General features: G+C 60.2%; 1 protein-coding gene across 2 annotated transcripts in view; it reads left to right on the forward strand.

The window, feature by feature from the left end:
* The window catches only part of TAFA5 (TAFA chemokine like family member 5), a 192,365-nt gene that overhangs the window by 49,930 nt on the left and 116,407 nt on the right, over positions 1–26,028 (forward strand). The window lies entirely within an intron of this gene.

Below are 26,028 nucleotides of genomic sequence, written 5' to 3' on the forward strand. Positions count from 1 at the left end.
TGGCCTGAGTGTGCCCTAGCGGACAGACGCAGACGCCTCTGTGGGCTGTTCCAATCGCAGGCAGCGACCGTGGGTCCAGAGCAGCCTCAACGGCCATTTCTGGATTGACTGATGGCCACAGCCTGCCCATGCTGAGTGGGAGGATGCCAGGCCGTGCCAGGGGAGGGCATGATCGATTTGGGCTTTTTGTAGCAGGACACACACACACACATACCACGGGGCAAGGGGTGGGGGGAGAGGAAGTGGTGGACAAGAGGACGCAGTGGGTTGGTGATGGCGTCCAGGGATGGAGCACGTTTATCTCGTGCAGCCACCAATCATCTCGTCTCAGATGCCTGACAGGCTCTCTTGAGAAGGGTTCTGGAATCTTCTGGGCCTGGTAGGAGATGGATTAGCGATGTCTGCCAGGGGCACAGGCCGGGGGAATCACCTGGGAGCCTCTGCTATTTCAGGGCAGCAGGCAGGTGGGTCCAGGACCCAGGACAGCACCCTGGAGTCAGGATGAGGTTGTCAAGGCCGCGTAGCATGCAGGTTCTGACCTCTGAGAGCTGGGAGCTGCCCAGTGGCCCAGCCAGGTGGAGGGGTCAGGTCTGGGGCGAAAGTCACGGGAAGGTTGAGCACCAGCCCTGGCTCTTCCCCCGCCATCCGCAGTGCTGAGGCCGGCGGTGCTGGGTGTTGGGCGTTTTCCATCTGTCCACACTGTTCCTTTTGTCCTGGACTGAGGGGCATGATGCGGGTGCGGCGCTAGCCCATGTGCCCTGGTGGGAGAAGGGGGCCTTGGCGGGGAGGCCTCGGGGAGGACGCGGGGCGCCACCAGTCCCTTCCCGCCTTCTGCTGAGCTCTGGGTCAGCAGCCGAGGTCTGGGTTCTCCCGCCCTCCTGCTCTGTTGGAAGGAGAAATGCATCTGACGAAGGGACGCACCGGGGAGACCTCCCCTTCTGACTTACGCACTCAGCTCGAAAGCAGGGTCTTACCCCAGGGAGACCCACCCCAGTGGTCCCTCACCATCCCAACGCCTTCTGGACTTGGATGCCTTGGGCCCTCTGTGTGGATGGAGGCCTTGACGGGGCCGTGGAGCCTGGACCACTGGGTCCTGGTCCAGGGCCCTCTGCTTTGACGGGACAGAAGCAGGATCTTGCGGACCAATGTGTGTCCAGAACCAGCAGACTCGCTTCTGTTTGTGCAGAAAATTGCTGTTGTTGAAAACGGCCCCTCAAGTCTTAGCCGGTGTTCCTGCCTCGGGCCTTCGTGAGGTGGGTCCACGTGCATTGCTGACCCACTGTCCCCTGCGGCCACTGGGGCTGCTCTGGGTCCCTGTACAGTGTCATTCTAAGCCCTCCACACCCCGGGGTGCAGGGGTCTCAGCGAGCAGAAGGTGCCCCCTCTGGCTTGAGGGCCTCCTAGTGGAAGGACGGGCTTCCCCTCTCCTCTCACCCCCAGGGACAGGCAGGGGACAGTCCAGTGTGGGGCTTCCCAGATTGAGGAACAGCTGAAGGCCCCCCCGAGAGGTGGGGCAGGTGACAGCAACCTCACTCGTTTTCTAAGCACACGCTGGGTGGACGAGCCCATCAAGAATTCCGTTCCAGAACTCCTTGATATTTGACTTAAAGTTCAGCTCTAAATACAGACCCACTGGGCTGCGTCCCCACGTGTTGTTTCTGGGTGTGTGTGTGACCACGTGCGTGTGTGACCACGTGCGTGTGATCACGTGCGTGCGTGTGATCACGTGCGTGTGTGACCACGTGCGTGTGTGTGATCACGTGCGTGTGTGACCACGTGTGTGTGATCACGTGCGTGTGGATGTGATCAAGTGCATGTGTGACCACGTGTGTGTGACCACGTGCGTGTGGGTGTGATCACGTGCGTGTGTGATCACGTGCGTGTGTGTGTGACCACGTGTGCGTGTGTGACCACGTGCGTGTGTGTGGCAGGCAGGTAGTGCTTGTACATCTTTCTTACACGCGTTCTGCAGCATCTTACAAGGAGAGAGACACCCGCGTCGGAGGCCCCAGGGGCAGGACCCTCCCCCGTGTGGCCCTTCTGAAGATGCTGTTCCAGCAGAGCCAGGCCACAGCCTCGCCGGCTCCCCAGGCTGGAGCGACCCCGCCGCAGCCGACCCCACCCACCTCTGCTCAGGTGGAAGCTGTCGGGGCAGAGCTGCAGGATCAGGGGCTTCTGGGCCAGTCGAGGAAATTGGAGTGGACGGCGAGTGGACAGTAGTTAGCACGAGGCCCCTGTGGGAAGGCGGCGCCACTTAAGGAAACTTCAGAGGAAACTGTCTAGCTGACAGCCGAATGGGGTCATTGGGGCAGGGAGGGTTCTCGTGGCCGCAGCCCTCAAGGGCCGTGTGTCCGGGGGCTGCGTGCTGGACGCCGTGCCAAGAGTGCCCGCTCTCTCTGTCCCATCCTGGGAGGATCCCCGAGAGGGCCAGCCCGCGCTTCCTCCATCAGAGGGGCCTCTGGCTCACAGGCCTCCCCAGGGCCACGGCCAGGACCCTGCATTGCCCGGGGCACCTGGCCTGTGCTCGCTGTGCATCTGAGCTTGGTCTGGGCCGGTGGAGGGCCCCGACCCCTGTGAACCACTCTCCGAGTTCCCGCAGCTGGGAACCGGGGATTCCAGGGATTCACCAGCTCTTCGTGACTCTTCTCGCCACCTTCAGGTCCCAGCGGGGCCACCGTGGGATGCTCTTTGCCACCAGGTGGGGGACCCAGAGGCCAGCCAGGCCAGTGCAGCCTCCTGCGGTGGTGGTGGGGGGGCGTCCTGGCAGGGCTGGGCTGGTACTGGGGGCTGCCCTGAGGGCTGAGTTGAGGCCAGGTCATCCTCCACCCTCACAGCCATCTTGGTGTCCAGGACAGGCCACCTGGGGACACTGGGGGACACTGCCCAGTGCAGCAGGGGCTGGGGTGTGAAGTGGGCCCTGCTGGTGAAGGGGGGGTGTGGTCCCGGGAACGGGGCCTCGCTGGCCTGTCTGTATGGGACCTGATACTTTAACGCGTGAGGTCTCAGTCGCTGGAGGCCCAGCTCGTGGGGTGTGGGCAGGTTGAGAGGGTCGGCTTGCTTCAGCTTCAGGACCGTGCTCGGGACCAGGAGAGACATCGGTGGCTGTGAGCATCCTCGTGGTACTCCTTGTGTCCACCCAGGGCCGGGACGCACCAGAACCCCCCTCTCCTGGGACGGCGGTGTCTGGAGAGCGGCCACGTACAGGCTGGCCAGTCTCAGGGTGCTCCTCAGAAGTCCGTGTCCTCCCTGCTCCCCGCCCCCCACAAAGGCTGGACTTCCCGGGCCCTCAGCTCCACGTCTGGCACTGGAGGACCTCCCCGTGCTGGGTCTCAGTGCCCCACTCTGTCGCCTCAGGTCAGGGCAAGGCCTTAACACCCCCTCGACTCCTAGGATGGATTTGGGCGCACATGGCGGCCCCTTTAATGTTTGTCACCTGCCAGTGGCTCCTCAGGTCACCGTGCCTGCGGGGAGGCACAGTGCCCGGCCTCTGCTCCCAGGAGGGCCCGCCTGGGGGTCCTGCGTCATCGTGGGCCGCTGGGGTCACAGGTCCCCACCCCAGAGACCCCCCATTAGGCCAGGCTCTCGAACAGCTCAGGATCCCGAGTTCTGGCTGGATGCTGGGGCTGGGGGATGTGCACAGGGTCCTGCTGGCCCCAGGCCTGGGAGACAGTGGCACAGAGCTGAGGGCCCTTCGGGGATGGAGGGGCCCGGGGTGCAGCCCGCGGGTCAGCCGACCCTCCTGTCCAGCCAGATGGGAAACAGTTTTGGCTTGGCAGTCCACAGCCCCCATCCAACTGTGTCCGGAAAGGAGCAAGGAGCATCCCTGTACCCATTAACCTTTATTTACAAGAACCGGCCGTGGTCCAGTGGGGGCAGGAGGGGACGGGTGCATTAAATTCTGGTACAGAAGCACCTGAGGGGCCAGTGTGGCCACAGGGAGCGGACAGTCAGCTCATTCCAGGGGCTGCCGGGGGTTCCACCGAGGTGACAGCGTCGCTGGGTCTGGAAAAGGGAATGCACTGGAGGGAGTTTTTTAAATCTGTAAATCAGATTACATGGTTTTCCACCAAATTGTGTTGATTTAACTGAGTTGGTTGGAAATGAACTGAACTCAGCTTGGCCTTCTACAGAGGAAGCCAGGTTTAGGTGAGGTTTGGGCCCCAAACTCAGCCCCTGCCCGGGGGTACCTTCATGGACAAGTCTACCCGGGTCTTCCTGATTCTGTGTCTATATGACCGCAGCCCTGATGCCCCACGGCTCTGCCCCACCCGGCCAGCCTGGGATCACCTCCTGCCGGCAGCTGGTCCTTTGCAGGGCGTCGCCCTATGACTGGAATCTCTCCATTCCTGAGCACCTGTTCACGATGGACCCCGTCCTGGGCCCTGTCCCTTTGCCTGGTCCTTGCCCTGTATGGGGACTTGCCTCTCAGCCCAGTGCCTGGAGCCCGCGGTGCCCGGCTCTGGGCATAATCAGGAAGCTCACCTTCACCTCTTCTCTGTGCTCTGAGTGGCAGGCAGAGTGGGACACGCCCTCAGGAGGGTCTCCTGTAGATTAACTCGGCTTACTTGATTCATTGATTTCGTCAAGGGTCCGTTTACCGCGTTGACAACTGGAAAAACCTTAAATAAATCTTTAGTGAGCACAGTGGGGTCTGCCGGGCTCCTGGGAAATAGAAGCAGCAGCCACATGGCACCCTCTTGGGCCCACCCCCCCACTCTGGGCTCGGCCCTGAGGGAAGAGGCTGAGAACTGGGGCCTGGGGCCTGGTGCCCAAGGTCGGCCCGCGCCCCTGGGGGAGGCTGCCGGTCCTGCGTTGCTGCTCAGGGCTGCCGTTCATGCCTCCTTCACTCGTTCACGCATTCACTTAACATCCCCGAGAACCTAGTCTGCCAGGCCCTGTGCTGGGACAGGAGAGATGTCCAGAGCTGCTCTGGGTGGAGGCCGCCAGGCTGCAGGTGTGTCAGGGGGTGACAGTAGTCAGGCAGACGGGGAGAGGAGACCCCGAGCGGAATGGCCTGGACCGCAGTGCCTCCTTCTCTGCTCAGGCATCCTCGCTCAGAGGCATCTCAGGGTCATGGCACCTGGCCGAGAACTTGGCGCTTAGCAGGTGGCAAGGCCTGTAGGTGGACACACTTAACCTGCCCGGCTCCCATTTCCTTACCTGCCGGGTGGGGACGGTCGTGTTCTCCAGGCCGCTGTCCTCCGAATGTGAGCATCAGGGGGGATGGGGAAATAGCCCCAATACGGGGCACGCAGTGTGCTCCCCTTGTTTGGTGCCCCAGAGCTGGTCCTTATCCTCGGGGGGCTGCTCAGAGGTATCCCCGGGGGGCTGGGAGGGACCTTTGAGGAGTTGGGAAGAGGCTCATCTCCCAGATATTCTGAAAGGGCCGCATGCCAGGTCTCGTCTCTGGGGAAGGTGCCCGGGAGCCTGGGCTACGTCTTTGAAGGGGCAGAAGTTTGACGAGTTAGTTTAGTTCATCACTTTTTCCATTAATAAAAATTAGGATAGGAAAGCAATTATCATAATCTAACATTGACAATGAAGCTTTCCCATTTACTTCTCGTTCTGGGAGGGTTTTTTTTTTTTAATCGAAATGATTTATGGTGAATATAATGCATATTAAAACTTTTAACCTGGTACCTTCCTAAGTTAAAAATGTTCCCTCCATATTACATTTTTAATCACATGAGTTAATTACTCTTTAGGGAGGCTTGGGAAATTCTGGGAAGGAGAGTATTACGGATTTCAAAGAATGAGACTGAAACTGTCATTTTAATGAGAATTGTTAAGGTTCGGTGAAGGTCACAGCGGCTTAGTCATCGAATGTTTATGCCCACTTATTGCCAGTAACAAGTGAATGTTCAAAGCTATTGTTTTAACAGATTAGACCTCCGAATTGTTATTTCAAACTTCCCCAGGTGTTTGGGGTATGATTTAAGAATTATTAAATGCTGGGATCCCCTTCACACCTAGAATCCCCTCCTGCACGTGTTCATTTTCACAAAGGGGTGGGCGCATGTGTCCCCAGATGTCAGAGTTTTCGGGATGGGCTCTGCGGAGATGCTGTGGGCAGGCGTGTCATCCACCGGTGGTCCTGCCCCCTCTCAGGGGTGGCTCCTCTGTGTCTGAGGAGGTGGCTGGACAGTGCTGTTGGGGAGTGGGCCCCAGGGGGACCATGTGGCCGTGGCGGCCAGGACTCAGGGTCAGCGGGGGTGGAGGCCGGGGGACGCTCAGGTAGCCGCCAGCATCAGAGGGAGCGGAAGGGGATGGAGTCACCCCGTCGTGGGACCCACGCCCTTGGGCAGCCTGTCGCCTTCCACTCACTGCTGACTCCTGGGCACGGCCCAGGGCGTGGCGCCTGGCACATGGCAGGCGGGGTGGGGGCTCTGTGAGTGTCTGAGGGTGGAGTGCAAGCTGGTGGCACGGGGTGACTGTGGGGTCAGTGCTGTGCGTGGCCCTGCGGTGTGGCTGGCTTCCTGGGCTCATCCCACCCGCATAGGTGGTGCACCCCTCCTGTGAGGTCAGAGCAGCCCCCTCTGCTCCCGCAGTGCCAGGGGCCCAGACCCTGTCCTTCTGCGGCCTTGGGGTATTGCTCCGAGGCAGGGGCATCACCTCTAGCTCATCCCCACGGCCTTGTCTTGCATATTTACCTTCACGCAGCGGAAGTTCGGGGGCTTCTGTGTCTTCAGAAGGACAGAGGGAGGAAAGGAGACAGGCAGAAGGGAATAGTTAACCCCGGAAGTGCCCGGGGACCCTGGAGCAGCCCCAGGCTGTGGGCACCCGGTGGACTGAGGCCTCCTGCAGCCAGGTGACCCCCCTCTCCAAAGGGCTTAGAGGAGGGGTGACCTTTGCTGGAGCACTTTGCCTGAGCCCCTCCCCCATAGCTGAGGAGGCAGGGGTTGGGGCTGCGGGAGACCTGCCCGAGGGCCCAAGGCTGAGGGCCCGGGGTCATGTCCATCTCTCCAGGGGCAGAAGCAGCATCCTCCCAGACTGAGGCCCCCGGACGGCCAGTGGGGCTGGTCTGAGACACCCCCCCCCGCCAGGCCGGACCTCCACTCTCCTTGCCCGAGAGCTCTCCAAGCTGGGTGTCCTGGCGCCTGGGACTCGTGTCCTGGCTAAGACTTCAATCTCTGAAGGCTGTTCCTCGGGGCAGTCAGATGTGTTGGTAGTTTAGAAAGGGTGACCTAGGGGACCACCCATGGGACCTGGGAGTGGCACAGAGGGAAGTCTCGGGCAGAGGAGGTGAGTCTTTCTTGGCCAGTGGGGGGCTCCAAGGGGCCTGGGGGAAGAGGTGGGGTTCCTCGGATGACGTGCTCCCCAGCCCCTGCCCTCAGCCCCCCGTCCCTGGGCTGCATGGAGGCTGGGGGGAGCCGGCCAGCCCCTGCCACGGAGCAGCCCCCTGGGGTTTGGTGGGCCAGCGTGGCTATCTGTGCGTCTAGATCCCGCGTACCACAGGGAGAAGTAATTAAATGTAATAGATGCTGAGGCTTCGAAATTACATTACTTAGGAGCTGCAGCTTGCACACATACACACACGTGCTAAGCTGTGGATAATTAATAGATATATTTAAATCGGCCTCTGCCATCTGTATTCATCCGGGGAGGGACGCGTCCCAGGCAGGCCCACGCTGGGACACCGTTGGTTTGTGAGAGGAAAGCTGGGAATCCCGAGAGGGGCCAGGGCAGCAGGGCATGCGGGGACCACAGAGCTGGATCCCCGGCGGGTGTGATGGGGCTGTGGCCCGGGACCACTGGATGTGGCTCCCTCAGATGGACAGGTGGGGTGCAGAGTCTGGCGGGGGGACACGGATGCAGGTCCCTCGGAGGTGCTCCCGGTGGGGGATAGATCCCCGGTGAGAAGAGCCACAGGGACACGGGGGCACCTGCCCTCTCCTGGTCCTGGCTCTGTGTGCAGCTGCAGGGGCCTCACATTAGGATCTGACAGGAAGCATCTCGGGCAGCTGGTTCTCAGCCTCCGTCCTCTGCCCACATCCCACCCCTGGGTGCCGGTCACTGCCCCGAAGGAGCCACAGGCCCTAAAAGGACGCACGCAACTTCCTGCGGCCCAGACACCAGTCAGCTTCCAGAGCCTGGCGTGTGGGTCTCCCTTCCGAGCGGCCAACAGCCCAGGCACGTGCGGCTAACGCGGGCGCAGCCACGGCCTCCCCTGGCCCTCGCGGCTGGCCCTGGACCGCAGTGTCAGTCTGTGCTGCTGGAGGCTCTGCTGGCGCCAGGCGGACAGCGTCTGAGTCTCAGGGTCCTGGCCAGCTTTGAAGCGGGGGGGTGCTTGCTGTGAAGGCCGTGGCCATCGCTCTCTGTTGATGGGGGCCTGGGGGTGAGGGCAGCGTGGGCCGGGGACTCGGCACCCGCTTTGGTCCCATGGCTGGGCTCCTGCTACGCCTGCTTGCTCCCCAGAACGTGCTAAGAGGTTTCAGTGCCAGCAGCCCTGCCCCCTGGGGGGGTGTCTCCATCTCCTGCCCCCCTCCCCTGCTCGCCCTCTGCCAGCTGTGTGGGGTCAGCACCTCATCGCACCCCATGGCACCTGCCGTCTCTTCCCTAAGCCCTGATGCTGGACAGTGCCTTGGGCCCTGCAGTGCCCCCGGTTAGATCACGAGCTCTTTCCTCGGGGGCCGGATCAGCTGTGTCCCCACCCAGCCCCTGCAGCCATCAGGTGCTCTGTGGGTATGGGGGGAAGGGCTGAGCAGTGCAGAGAAGGTGGGGAGCTCCCAGGCCAGCCTGCAGGGTGCGGGGTGCAGGGTGTGTGGTACTCTGGAAGGAGCCCTGCATGCCTGGAGCCTGGGACTTCTTTGAGAACTAGATCCTCTGGACAAAAAGGCTGCCGCGTGTTTGCTGTAACATCCCCATTCTGAGGGTCTCTAGATGGGGAGATTGGTGTGAGAGAGACCCCTGATGCCTCGGGAGGAACCTGGGGTCCCAGACTCAAGTTGTGACTTAAAATCTTATAAAACAGCCAAAACCCATTAGGAGTGTCTCCCTCTAGAGGTGGCCATGGGGAATTCTGCGCATGCTATCAGCAGCAAAAGGGGAGAGGGGAGTGTCTGTGGGGGGCTGTCGTGTGGCGCTGGCCCCCTGGGTCGTCCCTGTGCATCCCACGTGGGCCCTGGGTAGCGGGCCCCAGAGTTTACCTGGAGGCCTTTTACCCGGTGAGGGCGGAGCTGGCCCAGAGCCCGTTCTGACTGCCCCCCTGGGGAGCGCCATTCTGATGACTCTGCCTGGGCACCTCCTGACCCCTCTCTGTCCTGCGCCCCTGCACAGTCATGGGGGAGGCCAGGCCTGGACCCACATCCTCCTGTTGACTCCTCACTGTGACCTTGCAGAGTGACCTTTCCCGCCCGTGGGCACTAGGGGAGCTCTGAGCACGGCCAGCGCCTTCCTGGAGCGAGTCCTGGGGATGGAGGGGCTCCCTCATGGGCCTGGGGAAGGCTACTGGGACGGAGTTAGGGAGGCCCACCCAGCGGACTCAGAGGGAGCCGTCGGTCCCACCTGGCCTGGGGGAGCGGGTCTGGGAGATGCTTCCTTCCACCGAGCATCCGACACCGGCTCACAGGGTCGTGCATGCACTTCCTCCTCTGTCCTGGGGGAAAAGCAGAGAATGACACAGTGAACTGGTCCTCGGACGGAGGAAGACAGCACACACAGAGCCGGGGTGGCACCTGCACCCACGGTCGCAGGGACCAGGGGCGAGCGCCCAGCTGTGGGGTCCGGGCCAGGTGACAACAGCAGAAATGACATGGGACGGGTGTCGTGGACTGACTCTGTCCCCCAGACTCATGTGTGGAAGCCCTAATCCCCCAGCACCTCAGTTGGAGATGGGTCTTTACAGAGGCGATTAAGGTAAAATGAGGTCACAGGGGTGACCTCAGTCCCACAGGACTGGTGTCCTTATTAGAGGAGATTAGGACACAGACTCACACACAGGGACGACCACGTGAGGACATGGGGAGAGGATGGCGTCTACAGTCCAGGAGAGAGGCCTTGGGAGAAACCAGCCCTGAGACACCTGGATCTCAGATTCTAGCCTCTACGACTGGGAGACAGTAAGTGTCTGTGGTTTAGGCCACCCCATCTGGCCCGTGGCGCCCGAATGGGAGATTCGCCCCCCCACACCCCCAGCAGTGGTGCCCCATCTCTAACCTCCCCAGGGCAGAGGGCGGAGGGAGGGCCACCTGCCCATGGGAAGGGTCAGCACAAGCTCCTGGGGGACGGGGAAGGCAACGGGAACTCCCAGATGGACGGCGGCCGGGCCGGTGCCAGTTCATTCTCGCCACGTGCCGCCTTCCCGCCATCCCAATGTGGTCATTATTGCGTTTTCGCTTTCTGTGGCTGCATTGTAATGTGAGCTTATGTTCACTTTGCTGGGAGCTGCCAAATCGTCGTCTGCTTCTCTGCAGCACGCACTCATTTGCTACTTGCCCTGGGTGTTTCTTAAAGTCGCGCGTTTTCCACCCAGACAAATTAAGTCTCGGTGTGAAGGCGCCCCTCTCTGGAGCTGACACCATGTGTGTTGATAGCCATCGCACCTGTCGGGGTGCTGGAGCTGGACCACCTGCATCTGCAAGCGGCCGATTACTCACAGGGACGCAGCCTCAAAGCCAATAATGAAGTTATCAGGTGGAGTCAGGGCCCATATGGGTTTTTGCCGCGCCCCTGCCAGGGCCAGTTTGAGGGTACACTTTGAGAGCAGTGGCGGTTGGGGAGAAGTCTCTCTGTCCCTGTGTGTCTTTAATCCATGTGGCCGACCAGGACACGTGTCCTGAGCGTGGTCAGTGTGCAGCCACTGGGAGACAGGAACCTGGAGATGGGGTCCAGGAGCCGCGGGCAGGCGAGCCCCAGCGGGCACGCGGACTGGACGCTGTGGACCGAGGTGTGAGCAGGTGCACTGGGAGGGCTGTGGCCGCTCAGGAGGCCCAGACAGACCCTGAGTGCCTGTGAGCCAGAGTGACGGGAGAAGCGTGGTCCACCTGCAGGCATCCACTCAGGGCTACCAGGGCTCCAAGGGAGGGCATGTGAACAGATGCTCAGCGCTAAGTATACAATTAGCAGGTGTCGTATGTGGACTGAATCATGTCCCCAAATTCATAGGCTGCAGCCCTAACCCCCAGTGTGATGGTGCTGGGAGGTGATTAAGTCACAAAGTGGGGCCCCCGTAGGGGGGCTAAGGGAGAAAGAAGACGGGCGTCTGCAGCCGCAGGAGACCCAGGAGGAGAACTGCCTCCAGAAACCGAGCCAGCAGCGCCTGGATCTTGGACGTCCCGTCTCCGGAGCTGTGAGAAATGAACGTCTGCTGTTTCAGCCTCTGTCTGTGCTGTTTGTCCTGCAGCCCGGCTAAGCAGGGCAGCGGACACTCCGTTACCCGACATGGGCCCCCAGCAGTGGATCTGTTCTGAAGCCCATGAGGATGGAGGGCTGCCGGGGATGCTTTGAGGAGGGTTGTCCTGATAGCCCCCGGGCGAGCGGGTGACTGGCCCTCGGAGCCTCTGCGACCCCTCCCCCGCAGCCCCTCCTGCCCGTGGCCTTCCGATGGCCTTGTGGTGGCTGACCCCGTCCCTGTGGCAGGATGGAACCGTGCCAGGAGTGGGGTCCCAAGGAAGGCGATGTCCTCTTCTCACTCCCAGGTTCTCAGGGCCTCTTGCTGTGGCCCCCGCAGACCACAGATGGGTCTTCTGGGGCCGACAACGTGGGGAAGGCTGACTTGTCCAGGGAACCGGGGCTGGTCTGAGCTGAGCCTTCAGGAGGAGTAAGGAGCCCCGGGCGGGGTCCGGGCGAGGGCATGGCGTGAGCAGGGCTGTGGATGTGTGTGTGGGTGCGGTGTGACTGGAGCCCTGGGGGTGACAGAAGCGAGGTCCCGAGGAGGGGGCTGGCTGGAGGGGGCACGGTACCTCGGGGCTTCAGGAAGTACGCAGCGTCTCAGCCTCGCAGAGGAGTGTCTGGGTAGCAGCCGACGGCCACCGTCTTCTTTCCTGGGACGCTGAAGCTTCCGGGCCACAGTGCCTTTGCAGTCAGGATGCAGGAACTGTGTCTCCATGGGAGGGGCGTCCCCATCGTCTCAGCAGGAAACCATGTCTGTAGTTCTGGCCCTGTCGCTTCCTGGGGCCGTGTCCCCGTGAGCCTCTGGGCTGGTGCCGGGCCGGCTCCTCAGCACTGATCCGTCGGGACCCCGACAAAGCACCCGTGTCCTCATCCACAACCCCCAGTCACTGGAGGCCGTGGCTGGGTGCCCAGGAGCCCAGAGGGACGGACGCACCAGCAGAGCAGGGGCGGTGGCCTAGGGGAGAGCCGGGGTCCGGCACGGACACCAGGCCCTCATCTCGCAGCAGAAAGCACGCCTGAGACCCGAGGTGGCTGTGAAAGCCATGCTGGCAGCTGGCCGTTCTCAGTGGTTCCTGGATGCACGGATTCCGTGCTGTGCCTGCCCCTGCGTCCCCGGGGGAAGGTCCGTGTTGTGGGAAAAACTGGGCTCCTGTGGGCATGGCCATCGCAGGGCCCTGCTTCTCAAGCTTGGAGCGGCCGTCAGGTGTGGGGTCCTGGGGGTCCTGGGGTCCCGGGGACAGGAGGAGTGGACGGGAGGGTGCACGTGTGATGATGACAGAGGACACCTCACCCGCCTGTTCCATCAGGAAAGCCGTCCTGCCAGCGCGGCCGCAGGGCTGCTGGCCTGACCAGGTCATGAGGGTCCACCTGCTCCTGCTGTGTGGTTCTACGGGACGTTTGTGCCGCTCGGTGCCTGGCCGGGTGCACCCGCCACAGGCGCTCAGAGCATCCTTCCCATTTTAAAGGTGGGAACGACACAGCACTCGGAGAGCAGAGCCCTTCCCTTCTGTGCGGCTGCAGGAGCCCCCTCCCTGGATCCCTGTGGTCCCAGGCCGGATGTGGGAGTCTTCTGTCTGCTCTGGGGACCGTGAGGCTGATCCGGAAGTGAGCTGGGGCTGCTGATGTCAGCACCCAGCAGGCAGCAGTGGGTGGGTTTCTACCGCATTTAGGTGAAAAATGCACCCAAACTCTCGGTGCCTTGTCTGCCCAGGCCCTCGAGGGCACCCGCGTTGTCATTTATGACCTTGTTCTGGTTCATGACCACGGTTTTCACCTCGGGTCTCAGGCGTGCTTTCCGCTGTGTGAAGAGGTCCTGGTGTCCACGCCAGATGGCTCTCCGCGGGGCCTCCGCCCCTGCTCTGCTGACGTGCCCGCCCCTCGGGGCTCCTGGGCACCCGGCCGTGGCCTCCGGGGACTGGGGGCCATGGATGAGAACATGTGAGCTTTGCCAGTTTATAAACCTGACAGTTTATAAAAAGTTTACGCCCACTTTCTTATTCACTCCTGTCAGCAGCTTGCAGGATGGCCAGGGCCGAGATGATGGACTTTTGTTATTACCGAGGTGGGGACGGTGACACCAAGGCCCAACATTCCTGCTGGGGGCCCGGGAGAGCCTCAGGGTGGGCTTCAGTGAATGGCCTCTGGGGGTCCCGCCCTGCACAGCATCCGTTTCTTTTTACCAGGGATTAGTGATAGTAACTACCTCTTAGGGCCGAGGCAGGGACCGGATCAGTTCTGGACACACAGGAAGTAAAGGTCAGCATGTCGCTCCCACTGCCACTACTGTTAATATCCCCAAATCCTCACTCCCAAGCCCCTTTCTGGAAAGTGGGGTGCGTGGGATACTCCCCAGCAGCACTGTGGACCCCACAGCGTGGCCCCTGACTCTGGTGGGGTGGCCACATCTCAGTGGGAAGCCTGGCATCCCCCCAAGGGCGCCCATCACACCCGAGGAGGGGTGGCCTGCACCCTGGCTGGGGAACCCCAGGGCCAGGTCGCAGCCTCGAGGGCCATGGTGCCCCCATTTCCAGTTCTTTCCCAGCAGGCGTGTGTCTGGCCACTGGGGGTCAGCACAGGGCCTGACCCCTTCTCCACAGGGACAGGGGTCACTCGCAAGACCTGCAGCATTCCCCAGACCCACTGGGGCCACGCCCGAGGGCGGATGCCCCTCTGTATAGGGAGTGGTGCCGGGGGTGGGGCCCTGGGTGGACCCCAGGCCAGCACCTGGGACGGCTCCATGCCCGATGCTGGGCTGGGTCTGGCCTCCTGCTCCCCTGCAGCCAAGCCACAGCCCCCGACCTTCAGCCCTTTCTCTGACATTTAGCAAACAGTGCCAGCTGCCACCTCCTTCTCGGATTCTCAGCCGGGCCCTTGTGTGGACCCCGTGAGGATTCCTGCAGACGAGTGGCCGATCCTCACCCTGGAGCTCGTTTGTGCATTTCTCCAGAGGGAATGGCCGTGAGCATTTAGGCTGGAAGGACAAAGGGATAGTGTCCTGAGTCTTGAATGGTCTGTCTGGCCTCGCCAGCAGCTTGGGGGGTGAGCACGGAACTCTTGAGGGGATGGGAGATGCTGGCCCAGACATCTGAGTCCCTGGATGCAGAACGGTGGGCGGTGATGCTCCAGCGTCTTCTTCTGGGAGGTCTGGTCCCCGGAGGCAGCCTGCACCTCTGCTCAGGTGAAGAGATCTTGCTGCCCTGGCGGGTCAGCGCATGCCCGAAGGAGCTGCTCCCGGGAGTGAGGGATGCCCGGCTCCCTCCACCTCTTGCACCCACTACTGGAGCTGGCCTCCCCCGCAGCAGGAGTGGCCGCCCTCCGAGGGGCAGTGGTCACGGCGCATTTGGTTTTGCTTCCAGCTCACCGAGCAGGGTTGCGGGAGTACCGGCTCCTGGATGGACAGCTTCTGCAGGTCCTGGAGGCTGAGGATCAGGGGCCCCGGGGGAGCTGCTGGGTGGCATCCTGACTGCCCTGCCGCGAGCGAAGGCTGCTCTCCCACCCACCTGTCTTGGGCAGTGCCCCCAGGACCACGTCGGGCTCCTTGCCTAGGACTGTCCCTCCTGAACCCAGCCACTCTGGGAGGGCAGTGCAGACTGCTTCCCAGCTGTTCTTTTTAGAAAGGGTGTCCTGGATGGCAAGGGTGCCTTGGCCTGGGCTCCCCAAAGCAGCCCGAGACGAGGCCGGGCCTGCAGGTGGTGTTTGGGAATGAGTGGAGGGAATGGCTGTGAGGACGGGCTTCGGGAGTCGGGGGGGGACAGTGAATGGCGGGGGGAGGGTGGTCTCAAGTCCCCGCTGTGGGCAGCTGGGCTCTGCCCTGGTGGGAGCAGAGGAAGGCTGCCCACAGGAGAATAAGCGGAGACTGTTACCCAGAGACTGGGGCACGGCGGGGGGCCGGGGAGGCAGCTGTACCGGAGAACGGAGGCTGGGTTCCAGGTGCCTGGCAGAGGCTGGGCCTGGGGAGGCTGGGCCGCCAGCCAGAGCAGGGCATCCCTGTGACTCGCTAAGGGCATGTTTGGCTTCTCCCGGGTGGTCCTGCGTTGGGATCAGGGAAAGAAACAAGGGAAGTTGGGGGTCACTGCCCACATGCTGAGCGTCTGGGCTGATAGCTGTAAGGTGGGCTGGGGGTCAGAGTTCCGTCGTCACGTGTGGTCTGGCCAGTGTCCGTACAATGCCACCTGCCTCCTAGTGGCCGGGGCAGGACGGATGACAGGGGTTGGGGCCTGTGGTGGTGAGATGGGGGTGGAGCAGGAACCAGAGCCTGCCAGCCTGGAACTTCTCTGGAGGACACTGGCCATGGTCGGGGCGGGTGGGAGGCTGGCTGGGGCCCCTGGAGGGCCCACAGCCTCAGGCTTGGGGTGGGCCTGGGAACATGTGAGGGCTCACTCAAGGCCAAGTGCTGGGCAGGGGCTTGGGGCCCGAGAACACAGAGCGGGCGTGGCCCTCCTCGGGTGCCGGCGCAGGAGACAGGCGAGCTCTCCCAGATGTGGATAGTAGAACAGGAACACAGATGTCCCCAGATCCGGTTCCTATTACAACAGCAGCTGTGGGGAAGCCTCCGGTTCTAGCTTGAAAAGCACAAGATGCTCAATCGTAGCAGCATTTACAGAAATGTTCAAAACGCTGTGGGGCCGCCAGTCTTTCACCATTTCTGGCTCTGCCTGGCTCAACCTGGCTTTCTTTGCCTGCTTTGAGCAGAATCTGGCATTTTTCTCCCTCAGATGGAGGCCTTGCAATGTCTGTATAGAAGGCTTGTAATTCTCAGGTCTTAGCTTTGGGAAGTCCTCTGCCACGTTAGACCTTCATCTTGCCACCCACCCAGCCCCCTGTTCAGCCCTCAGGAAGCCCCTGTTGGCCCCAATCACAGCATGTGCCTCATGGGGCTGGGACTACCCAGGAGCAGCGTCCATTCCCTCCAAGCACAGGCTTAGGAGAATGGGTCTGGGTCTTTTTCCCTCCTGAATGCTCCTTGCTTGGACCAGAGCTAGGCATAGGTAGGGGATAGATGGATGTACAGCTGGGTGGATAGAAGAATGGAAAGATATATAGATGGATGGATGGGTGGATGGGTAGATGGATGGATGGATAAATAGATGTATGATGGGTGTACAGATGGATGAATAGATGATGGATGGATGGATGTACGGTTGGGTAGATGGAAGGAAAGATGGATGGACGATGGATGGATAATGAATCATGGATGGGTGGATGGATAGATAGACGGATGAATACATGTGTGGATGGATGTATGGATGTACAAATGGGTAGATAGAAGGAAAGATGGATAGGTAGATGGATAGATGTGTGGATGGATGGATGGATGGATGGATGGGTGGATGGATAATGAATGATGGATGGGTGGGTGGATGGCTGCATGGACAAATGGATGGATGGACGGATGGATGATGGATGGGTGAAGAGATGAAGTAGCTCTGAGAATGGTATAGCCTCTGGGTAGCGAGGACTGGCAGGTGGACCCAGCCCTAGCCCAGCCCTTCCTTGCCTGACTCTAGGCAGACCCTGAGCTCCCTGAGCCTCCGTTTCCTCAGAAGCAAGTGGGAACCTCTGCCTCAGGAGGTCGCTGTGAGGACCACCTGTGATGAGCAGCGCAGGGCAGAGCTCCAGCCCTGATCACAGCCCGGTGCTTGTGCCCAGGGGCCGCCCTGCCTGCTCTTCTGCTCACCTCAGTGGTCTGGGGGCTCATGCTTGTTGACACAGTGGGTCTAGTTCCTTCCTTTCCCTCTGTCCCGCGGTGTCCCCTCCCATGGTTCGGCGGCAGCCATCACCCTTCCCCGTAGGAAGGGGCTCCCATTGTTTCGAAGGTTTTGCTACAAAGAAGCTGCCCTGAGCCACGTGTGAAGGGCTTTGTTCTGCGCCTGCAGCCTGCTCTGGGCATATTCTGAGGATGTGACTTTCAGATTTAGGGCTGGGACATCTTGAATTTGACTGCATTTCCTCAAGGACTCTGCAACAGGAAACCACTGTTTTTAAACAACCCCAAGATCTCCACGTTTGCTTCCCAGAGGGGCAGGTGAACCCTCACTTGGATGATGTGAGCCGGCTGCGGGCATCCTGCCCTTCGCTGCCCCCGAGGCGCGCAGGAGGGCAGCGCGTGCACAGCTGTTTCAGGGGCTGTGAGCATCGGCCGCCCGCCGCGGGCAGCGGTTCCCTCCCAGGCTCGTTAGGAGACACTTTGAGCGGACGGGAGGTATCAAGTTCACCTAAAGTGTGAGAGTGCGATTTACTGCTTGATTTCACAGGGGAGGGCAGGGCAGCAGCGGTTGGGGCAGAGAGCTGCGCAGGTGGGCTAGTGGGGCAGGCGAGCCGGCCAGGTGAGGGGAAGCCGCCGGCCCCCAGGAGGCCGGCCTGGGGCGGCACGTCTGCTCCTTCACGAAGCCCCCGCTCGCCTTGCCCACCCCTCACTCAGTCCTCACCCGGCGTCACACCCTCTGGGCGGGCAAGGTCCTCAGGGTGCAAAGCTCCCAGACGCAGCCCTGCTCGCTTGGAGGCCCGGGCCATGGCTGTCGGGGTGCGGGCGGGGACGGGGTGCCAGGAGGCGGGTTCAGTACGTGGCTGCTGCCTGAACCTGGCCGGATGGCGAGCTCCAGGAACCGGCAAGGTGGTCCCAGAGCAGGGAGACGAGGGCTCAGCAATGGCAGCTGAGTGTCAGGCAGGGCGGTTCGGCACCGGCTGGCGGGTTTTGCTGAGTTCATCACCTTTCTCCTGGGGGTGCTGGAGGGGCCCACAGGAGAAGTGAGAGCGAAAGAGCAAACACTCCTGCCGTGCGGGTCTGTCTGCGTCTGAGGCTGACCCTCCCTCTGGCCTCAGACGTCCTGAAGCACAGCTGGTGGCGAGAGAAACTGACCCGCACGCCCGCCCCCAGCCCCAGCCCCAGCGTTCCGGTCACGCTCCCTCCACTAGCGGCCTTGCCGTCCACCGCATCCTCCATCGCTGCCCGGGCATCTGCTCTGCTCCCTCCTTCTGCTCTAAAGAGAGGAGAGAGACGGTCTGGAACTCACTCCCCCCACCCCAGCGCTGGATGTAAAGGGCTAATGGAGGAGTGAGCCCTGCCAGGGAATCTGCCCTTTACCCTTCACACAGAATCAAAACTTGAGCTCAAAGATGCCGTTCTGGGGGTCACTCCAGACAAGGGCTGCCACACGATGAGCCCCGCCCCCAGACCTCCCTGGGGTTTGGATGCTGCCCCTTCCAGAGGGAGCGGAGGGAAGAAGACGTTGCTGGGGGCCAACTCTGTGCAGTGCCCTCTGCCTGATTAGCTCCGATCCAAGTCCCAAGCTCTCATGAGGGATCGAGGGGCACAGGGACTAACAGCTGGCCAGCAGTCACACGGCCGGCCAGCGCTGAGTTGAGCCTGGGGCTGTGGCCCTCCAGCCAGAGCCCTAGCCCTTTTCTTCTTTTTTTTTTTTTTTGCGGTACGCGGGCCTCTCACTGCTGTGGCCTCTCCCGTCGCGGAGCACAGGCTACGGACGTGCAGGCTCAGCGGCCATGGCTCACGGGCCCAGCTCCTCCGCGTTATGTGGGATCTTCCCGGACCGGGGCACGAACCCGTGTCCCCTGCATCGGCAGGCGGACTCTCAACCACTGTGCCGCCAGGGAAGCCCCCTAGCCCTTTTCTTAACCTCAGGCCGCTGCTGGCTGCTGGTTGGACCCCTTCCCCTGACCCCATCGCCCTCTCTGATCTCCTTCAACCGTGCAGCAGTGCTGGGGATCCACCCTCCTGCTCTCGGGGATGGGGCCACGGGTGGCTCTGTGTATCCTGAATCCCAGTCAGCCTGAAGGAGAGGCAGCCTGGGCGTGGGGTCCATCCCCGCTTGACCCCCAGGTGCATAACTGAGTGGGCACTGATAACAGACAGCCCTGCCCTCAGCGCTCAGCTTTCCCATCTGGGGGATGGGGACCCCTGCTGCTGTGTGCACAGCACCCGGGACGTGGTGAGGACTCAGGGTGGGGCAGGTACTCAGGGAGGGGTCGTCGTGGGAAATCAGTGGGCATGTGGCCGAGCTCGGTGGATGCAGACTTCTGCTCAGAGGATTGTGGGGACTTGCAGGCCTAGGAGTTCCTGGCAACCACAGGGCCTGGCCCAGCCCGATGCCTGAAGTGACGCCTGTGGGTGACGGGGGCCTGCAGTCACTGGGGGGGCACAAGGGCGGTGCAAGCAAGACCCTGCCTTGGGCACACATGGACCCGGCTTCCACGCAGGATCTAGAGCTCCAGGAGGTGCGCTCTGTCCGGGCTGCAGGATGACAGAGCTAGCTGTCCTGTCAATTCTCAGGTGCTGGGAGAGTGGCCTGGGAGCTGCCAGCACCCACCAGGGGGGCCGGGGGCCGTCCTTTCCTCGCTGACCCCCTGCCTGGTGAGCCCTCTGCTGAGGTCTCCCCTCCCTCCCTGGCCTCTGCCTTATCCTCCCTGGCACCTCCTGGAACCCACCCCAGATCTTTTCTCAACCGACCCCCTCTGGACCCAAGAGATGTCATGTGGTGTCTCAGCCTCAAAAGCCCCCATAGGGAGGCCCCCACGTTGTGCCCCCCCAGGTCTCCTCCATCAATTCCAGACCCTGCCATCTGCCCACTCCCATCTCCCCTTAGATACCTATAGTTGGCCCCAAACTGAGCTTGTCTGAAACCAAACACTCCACCCAGTCCCAACAGCCAGCCCCTCACACGTCTGCTCCCCAGTATCCAGGCCTCCTGTGGATCTTTTCATAACTATCTCTAAACCATTACCCATGTCTGACCACTTCCGAGTGACTCCCCCACGGTATCCCCGGTCGTCTGGATTATCGGTGACCTGAGCGGCCTCCCTGCATCCTCCCTGGTGAGCCGATGGTCTCTTCTCTTTAGGACACCCACCCTGGTCCCATTTGAGCTTTGCTGTGGTTCAGCTGTGAGCACAGAGGCCTGTGGATTTGGCAGCACGATGGCTGAGCCGGGGATTCCCGGGAGTGGCCCTTCCTCCGCCTGTCCTATCCTTGCTAACCTGCCCCATTTCACCCCTTGCCCCTTCTATGTGCTCTTGGCCAATTCAGGTAACCATGCAATTTGAGCATCACAGTTTGGTCTGGGTGCCCTTCTGTTTTGTGGCCTCTGGGATGGCTTGTCTGGGGGTGAAGCTGGAACCTTCCAAGGACACTAGGACCATAGTGGGGAGGCAGTCAAGCTCAGGGGGGCGCCCAGCCCTCCTGTCCCAGGTGCGCGTCTGCAGCTCCCAGGGAGCCTCTCCTCTGTGTTTCCCAGTGTCAGGCCCTGCTTACTTGTCACATTAATTAATTATTCTTGCTGACGGTGGGGCAGGTCCTCTAAAGTGACCTGCAGATGCAGGCTCATCCGTGTAAATGGTGGTGGTCACTTTCCAGCCGTCCCCACAGCCCTTGCTTTGATCCCAGTGAGGGTGAGGCCCGCAGCTCCGGGGGCTGCCCTGCAGGCCTGTTCTCCTCGCCCATACCCAGGAAGACGCAGAGCTGTGGCCCAGTGTCCTGGTCCTTCCCAGGGCATCTGCAGCCCCCAAGGCTGCAGTGGATTTGCCCCAGGTCTGAGGCTGCAGGCCTCGTGGCATGCTCACCAGCAAATCGGTCCTCTCTGAGAACCCTAGACTCCAGTCCCCTGGCCCCTGAGCCTGCCAGCTGGGTCCCCACCTGCTGCATCTTCCTGGTCCTACCCCCTCCTGGGACACTCCACTGATTCCCTTCCACTTGGGTGACTTCTCCCTATCAGCCAAGGCCAGCACTTCTACCCCTTCTGCTGTCCTGGCCTTTGGTTGTCAGAGTGCGACACTTAATTAAAAACATAGCTGTGACAACCTTTATTTTGTTTGTATCTTTATCTTTCTAGATAAATATTACTGCCTCGTTCTCTTCAACAAGTGCGGACTATTACATTATATGGACAAAACACAATTTATTTACAGTATTTTTATGATACTAGGTTTTCTCAAATCACAGAGCTTAAATGGCTCACGTTAGAAAAAAAATCAAATAACAAATGAGGGTTCAAAATGAAAAGCAAGATTCTGCCTGTCTTCCCCACACCCTGACCTTTTCCCCAGAGTCAAAACTGTTCATCCTCTGGCCCTTCCTGCTGTAAATTTTATTTATTTATTTTTACCCAGTGTTGTGGCTGTAAGTGCTGACTTAAATGTTTATCCCTTGACCCACCACCTCTGATCAGCCTGGTCAGGGCCTCAGCACCCCCTCACTCTGAGCCGGCAGAAAGCAGAAGGGCTGCTTCAACACCATACCTTCCTTTGTTCCACATAATTTAAAAAAAAAAAAAATCAAGGTTTGAGAATGTATATTTATCTTTCTACTATAAACATTTTTCTGCGCTTTGTCTACTTGTGGATTTAAAAACTTATAAAGAAATCAATGGCGTTTACAATACTACTCCATAAATACTGTTCAGCAAAGATACTGGATTTGTGACCAGAACTATGAAGAAAGAGAGATAACATTTTACAGTGAAGGTTTTACCGGTCGAAGAGTCTTCCAAGTGTGAGGGCCTAATGTGTTTTTAAGCACATTCTTCACAGCTTATTTCATTTCTAGAGTCAAAGATGCTAGATTTTCTTTTATCCCATATTCCCACATCTGATTCCTTGATTCCTTTCTCTGCTGGAGTGTCACTCCAGGTCAACTTTTGTCTCAGGTGCATGGCCAGTCAGCTGAACTCTTGTGTGCCCTTAAGTGGGAAACTGTGTTGGCAGTCTAGCTGGGTATAAAATTCTAGATGCTGAAACTTTTCCCTTTAGCCCCCGACGACCTGCTCCAGTGTCTTCTAGAAGCAGTGTTGCTAATGGAAACCCTGGCATCTCCATCTGTTTCTGACTTCACAAAACACACCTTATTGGTTCTTTTTATTCTGCCAGCTTCTCAGAGTTTCTTGCATCTCTTGGGTCTCGGTCTGTCTGTTCAACCTCCTCTGAGTCTGGGGGCTGCAATCCGAGTACGTGTGTTCAGTTGTCTGAGTTTTCTCCTGTATGTTGCATTTTTCCTTCTCCTTTAGAATTTCTGTAAGTGAAAGTTTGATGCCCAGGATATGCCCTGCATGTTTCAATTTGTACCAACCTTCCCATCTCTCTCTCCATGTGCTCTCTGTCTGGGAAGTGTCCTTTACTTTCCACACACCCCTGTTTCCAGTCATGCCCATTTTACTCCTCAGGGCATCCCCCGGAGCCTAAAATCGGTTAGTCCTGTTGATTCCCAAGACTTTCTTCTTGTTCTCCTGGTTCCCTTTTTTTTTTTCATGGTACCTTATTTTTTTTTACTGGTGCCACATTCTCTCAAATTTCTTTGAGAAAGATGTTATTTAGAATTATTATTATTACCTTACTTTTCCCTGAGTCATTACTGATTTCTGCCTCCTAAGGGTTAAATGTTAGAGTATACCTGTCCTGGGTCTTCCTTCTCTTTCTGTAAACACCTGGTGGCCCTGCCTGCCAGGTCCTCTCTGTACAGGAATAAAGGGTGATGTGAGTACAGGCACTGGTCAGTGTGAGTCACCCTTGTCCTGGGTAGCAGCTGGCTTCTTGCTTAACCAGGAGAGTTGACCGTAGGTTCTCTGGGAACAGGCAGGGTGTATGGACAGATAGGCATCCTTGGAAGAAGCAGGGGAGCTGGTGGGGAAGCGAGGTCCCAGGCTACCCTGATGCTGGCTGGCTATAACCTGGGGGTGTTTGTCCACCTCCCCCCTGGGGGACGGTCCTGCCTCTGACCTCCGTCCCTGCTTGCTGTGGGTGGCCAAAGATCTCCACTCTGCCCTGCTCTGTCTCTCTCCTGCTCTCACTTTCTCAGAAGAGCAGGGGACTCCAGGCCTTGTTTGTGCCAGAGGCCTTTTTGGCAATCTGGCGATGCCTGTGAAACCTTTCTCAGAACACCATAAAAATATATAAGATTACTAAGAAAACCAGTTATACCAAAATGCAATTTCAAATGTTGGGGAACCTATTTTGATATAGTAATATGTTTGCTTCTTTATTAAAACATTACATAAAAATGTCTGGCGGTGGGACAACCATAATTTGAAGTCAGGGTGATATTTCAAGCTGTCTGCAAGAGCTGTAATGTGATATGAAGATCCCTGCAATTTCTGGTAGTGACAGAAATCACAGTTACACCTAAACTCTTGTGAGCCTGTATGCTCACTTGAAGGGAGTGTCAAACTTCAGTTAAAGACACATTAAACAAAGGCACATTTGCACCATCTGGTCCTTACCTCCAGCCCTCTGGGGACTGTCCCCAGGCAGAAGACCCCTCCCTTTTTGGACAGCATTCTTCTAGCTCTGGCCTGAGCTAAAGCCGCCTGACAACAGCTGTCTCCACGATGCCCCCCGCGCCGTGAGCACCGGGCCTGTACCTCTTGGAGGCATTGCCTCCCCTTTGGAGTCACAGGTGTTGATGCTGGAGGACCTGGGCCTCCTTCCAACGTCTCTGGCTGCAGCCCCTCCTCTTCCCTCCAGCAACTGTGGCACCAGGACTCCCCACCCTTCCTGGCCTGCAGATTGCCCTCATTTTGATTCCCGACACCATTATGGCTTTATTATTATTTTTAAGCATCTCTCTGATCAGACCCTGGGTGTCCCCTCCCGAGGTACATGTGGTGCTCACTCTGCCATCTTAAACTCACTTCCCAGTGGCACCATGGGCCTCCATGGTGTGCACAGCTAACGCACTCCTGTGGGCACCAGCCACGGGGCCCCCCGGTTGTCACCTGTTACCTCTTCTAAGGGCACAAGCTACGCCACACACGTTTCCTTGCAGAAGGTCTCAGAGCCAGAGGATGCTCCGGTCCCCACGGCATAGCACCTCCTGTTGCACTTGTTGAAAATAGACTTACACCACGTTTCTCCCTACAAACTTTCTTTTCTTAATTCCCTTTATAGAAGGATCCTCCAAATGGTTAGTTTGTTTGTAAAAGTTCCCCTGGGGAATTTAGAATACTTTAAATTTTCAAAATTTCAAGTAGAAGGCCCTGCATCAGGGCCCAATGGATGTCAGAGGCTGGCCTTGTTTCCTCCTTGAGGTCCCTTTGGGGTCCTGGGTGTGCGTATGTAATAAGCACTGGGTGACCCTTAAGCCTTCTGAGGAGGAGAGCTCTGCATCAGGTGAGGACTGACCGCCAGTGACCTTGGTGGAGGTCAGGCTCTGTTGTGTCAGGAAGGGTGGCTCTTCAGAGGCAGCGGCAGGTGGGGTTTCCTACAAAGTGCCTGGGGGGGGAAGGCCAAGGACCAGGGTGAGGCTGTTACAGGACATGGGGCTCTGAGGGGCTGTGCAAGGGGAGAGAGCCCCCAACCAGGGCAGGGCCTGAGCTGCTTGGCCTGTCGGAGGCTACGGCCCCTTCTCCAGGTGGGGTCTCGGACCCGGCGTTCCCGTCTCATGGACTTGGTGCAGCTGGAGTGTGGAATCGCTTCTGGGCTGGCCTCCCCTCTGACCTGGGGCTGGCACAGCACCTCAGGCCAGGCAAGCTTGGAACTGGTCCTGGAGGACTTGGTGTCAGTGTGCCCAAGTGTACACGGAGGGCCTTGACCTGTCTGACCTCTAGGAGCCCTCCCAGGACCGGCCTCTTTCCCTTCCCGGCACTTAAATGTCTGTGCAGGAAGGAAGCAGCTTTCATGTGCACCCTTGGGCCTGCTCTCCAGGCCTGACGCTCACCAGGGCCCTCTGAGGGTGGGTCCCGTCCTGTCCTCCACCCACCCCACACGGTGGGGTTAGGTTCAGCCAGAGGCTTCCACCCTCACCTCCAGCCAAAGCTCTTTGCTGGGCATTTGGAATTGAATTGGAAATTCAATGCAGGAAAAAACTGCCTTGAGGCCTAGATACTGGCCTCTGGGGCGACTCTAAACAGGACCCAGATGCCTCAGCTCTGGAGCTCAGGCGAATACCGGCCCTTCCCAGAGGCCGGAGGAGGCCAGGCCAGGAAGGGGCCCGCTGTTGCACGTGGAGCCGCCCCCGGCATTGACTGTGCGCCCACGCACGCGGGGCGGCCGCTGGCCTGGAGGATGGCACAGACTAGGGCCGGGATGTGGAGTGAGCGTGTTTCCAGGCCAAGGTGCCGTTTATTCAGAAGTCCTCGCAGGGCAGTCCCGGGTAGTGGCGACGCCTGGGCCGGGTTCCCCTGCCTCCTGGGGCCGTAGGGCGCGGGGGGCTGGGCACACCGGAGGCCGCGCGATACCCGCTCCAGCCCCCGCCGCGGCCGCCTCTGCAGTGAGGCCCCTGCGCGCCTAGGTGGAGCCCGACCCGCGGTTTTCGGCCGGACCGGCCTCGCCTGACCCGCCGGCGCGCCAGGCGGGGGCGCTGCAGGGCGGCGGGGGTCCCCCGGGTCCCCTCCGCGGCCCAGTACGCATCGGCTGCTCGGCGGGCCGGGCGGAGCGCAGAGGGCGGCGGGCGCGGGCCGGAGTCCGAGCGCCGCGCTGCCCCTCCCGCCGCCTTCCCAGAAGGGCCGAGCTGAGCGGGCAGTGGGCACGCGCCGAGGGCCGGAGCGGCGGCATCCCGTGGGCGAGGCGCGCATTCTCGCCGGCCCCACCTGTCGGCGCGGGCGCCACCGGCCCCGGCCTCGGCCCCGGCCCCCGACAACGCCAGCCGGGCGGGCGGCCCGCGGGAGCGCCGGCCCGGTCTCAACCGGCCACCGAGGCGGAGGCGCGGGCTCCCGGAGCGCGGAGGCCGGCACCGTCCGAGGGCGACCGGGCCGCGCA

The sequence above is a fragment of the Monodon monoceros genome, unplaced genomic scaffold (assembly GCF_005190385.1).
Source record: "Monodon monoceros isolate NGI ecotype Baffin Bay Population unplaced genomic scaffold, NGI_Narwhal_1 Super_Scaffold_6, whole genome shotgun sequence".
Lineage (NCBI taxonomy): Eukaryota > Metazoa > Chordata > Mammalia > Artiodactyla > Monodontidae > Monodon > Monodon monoceros.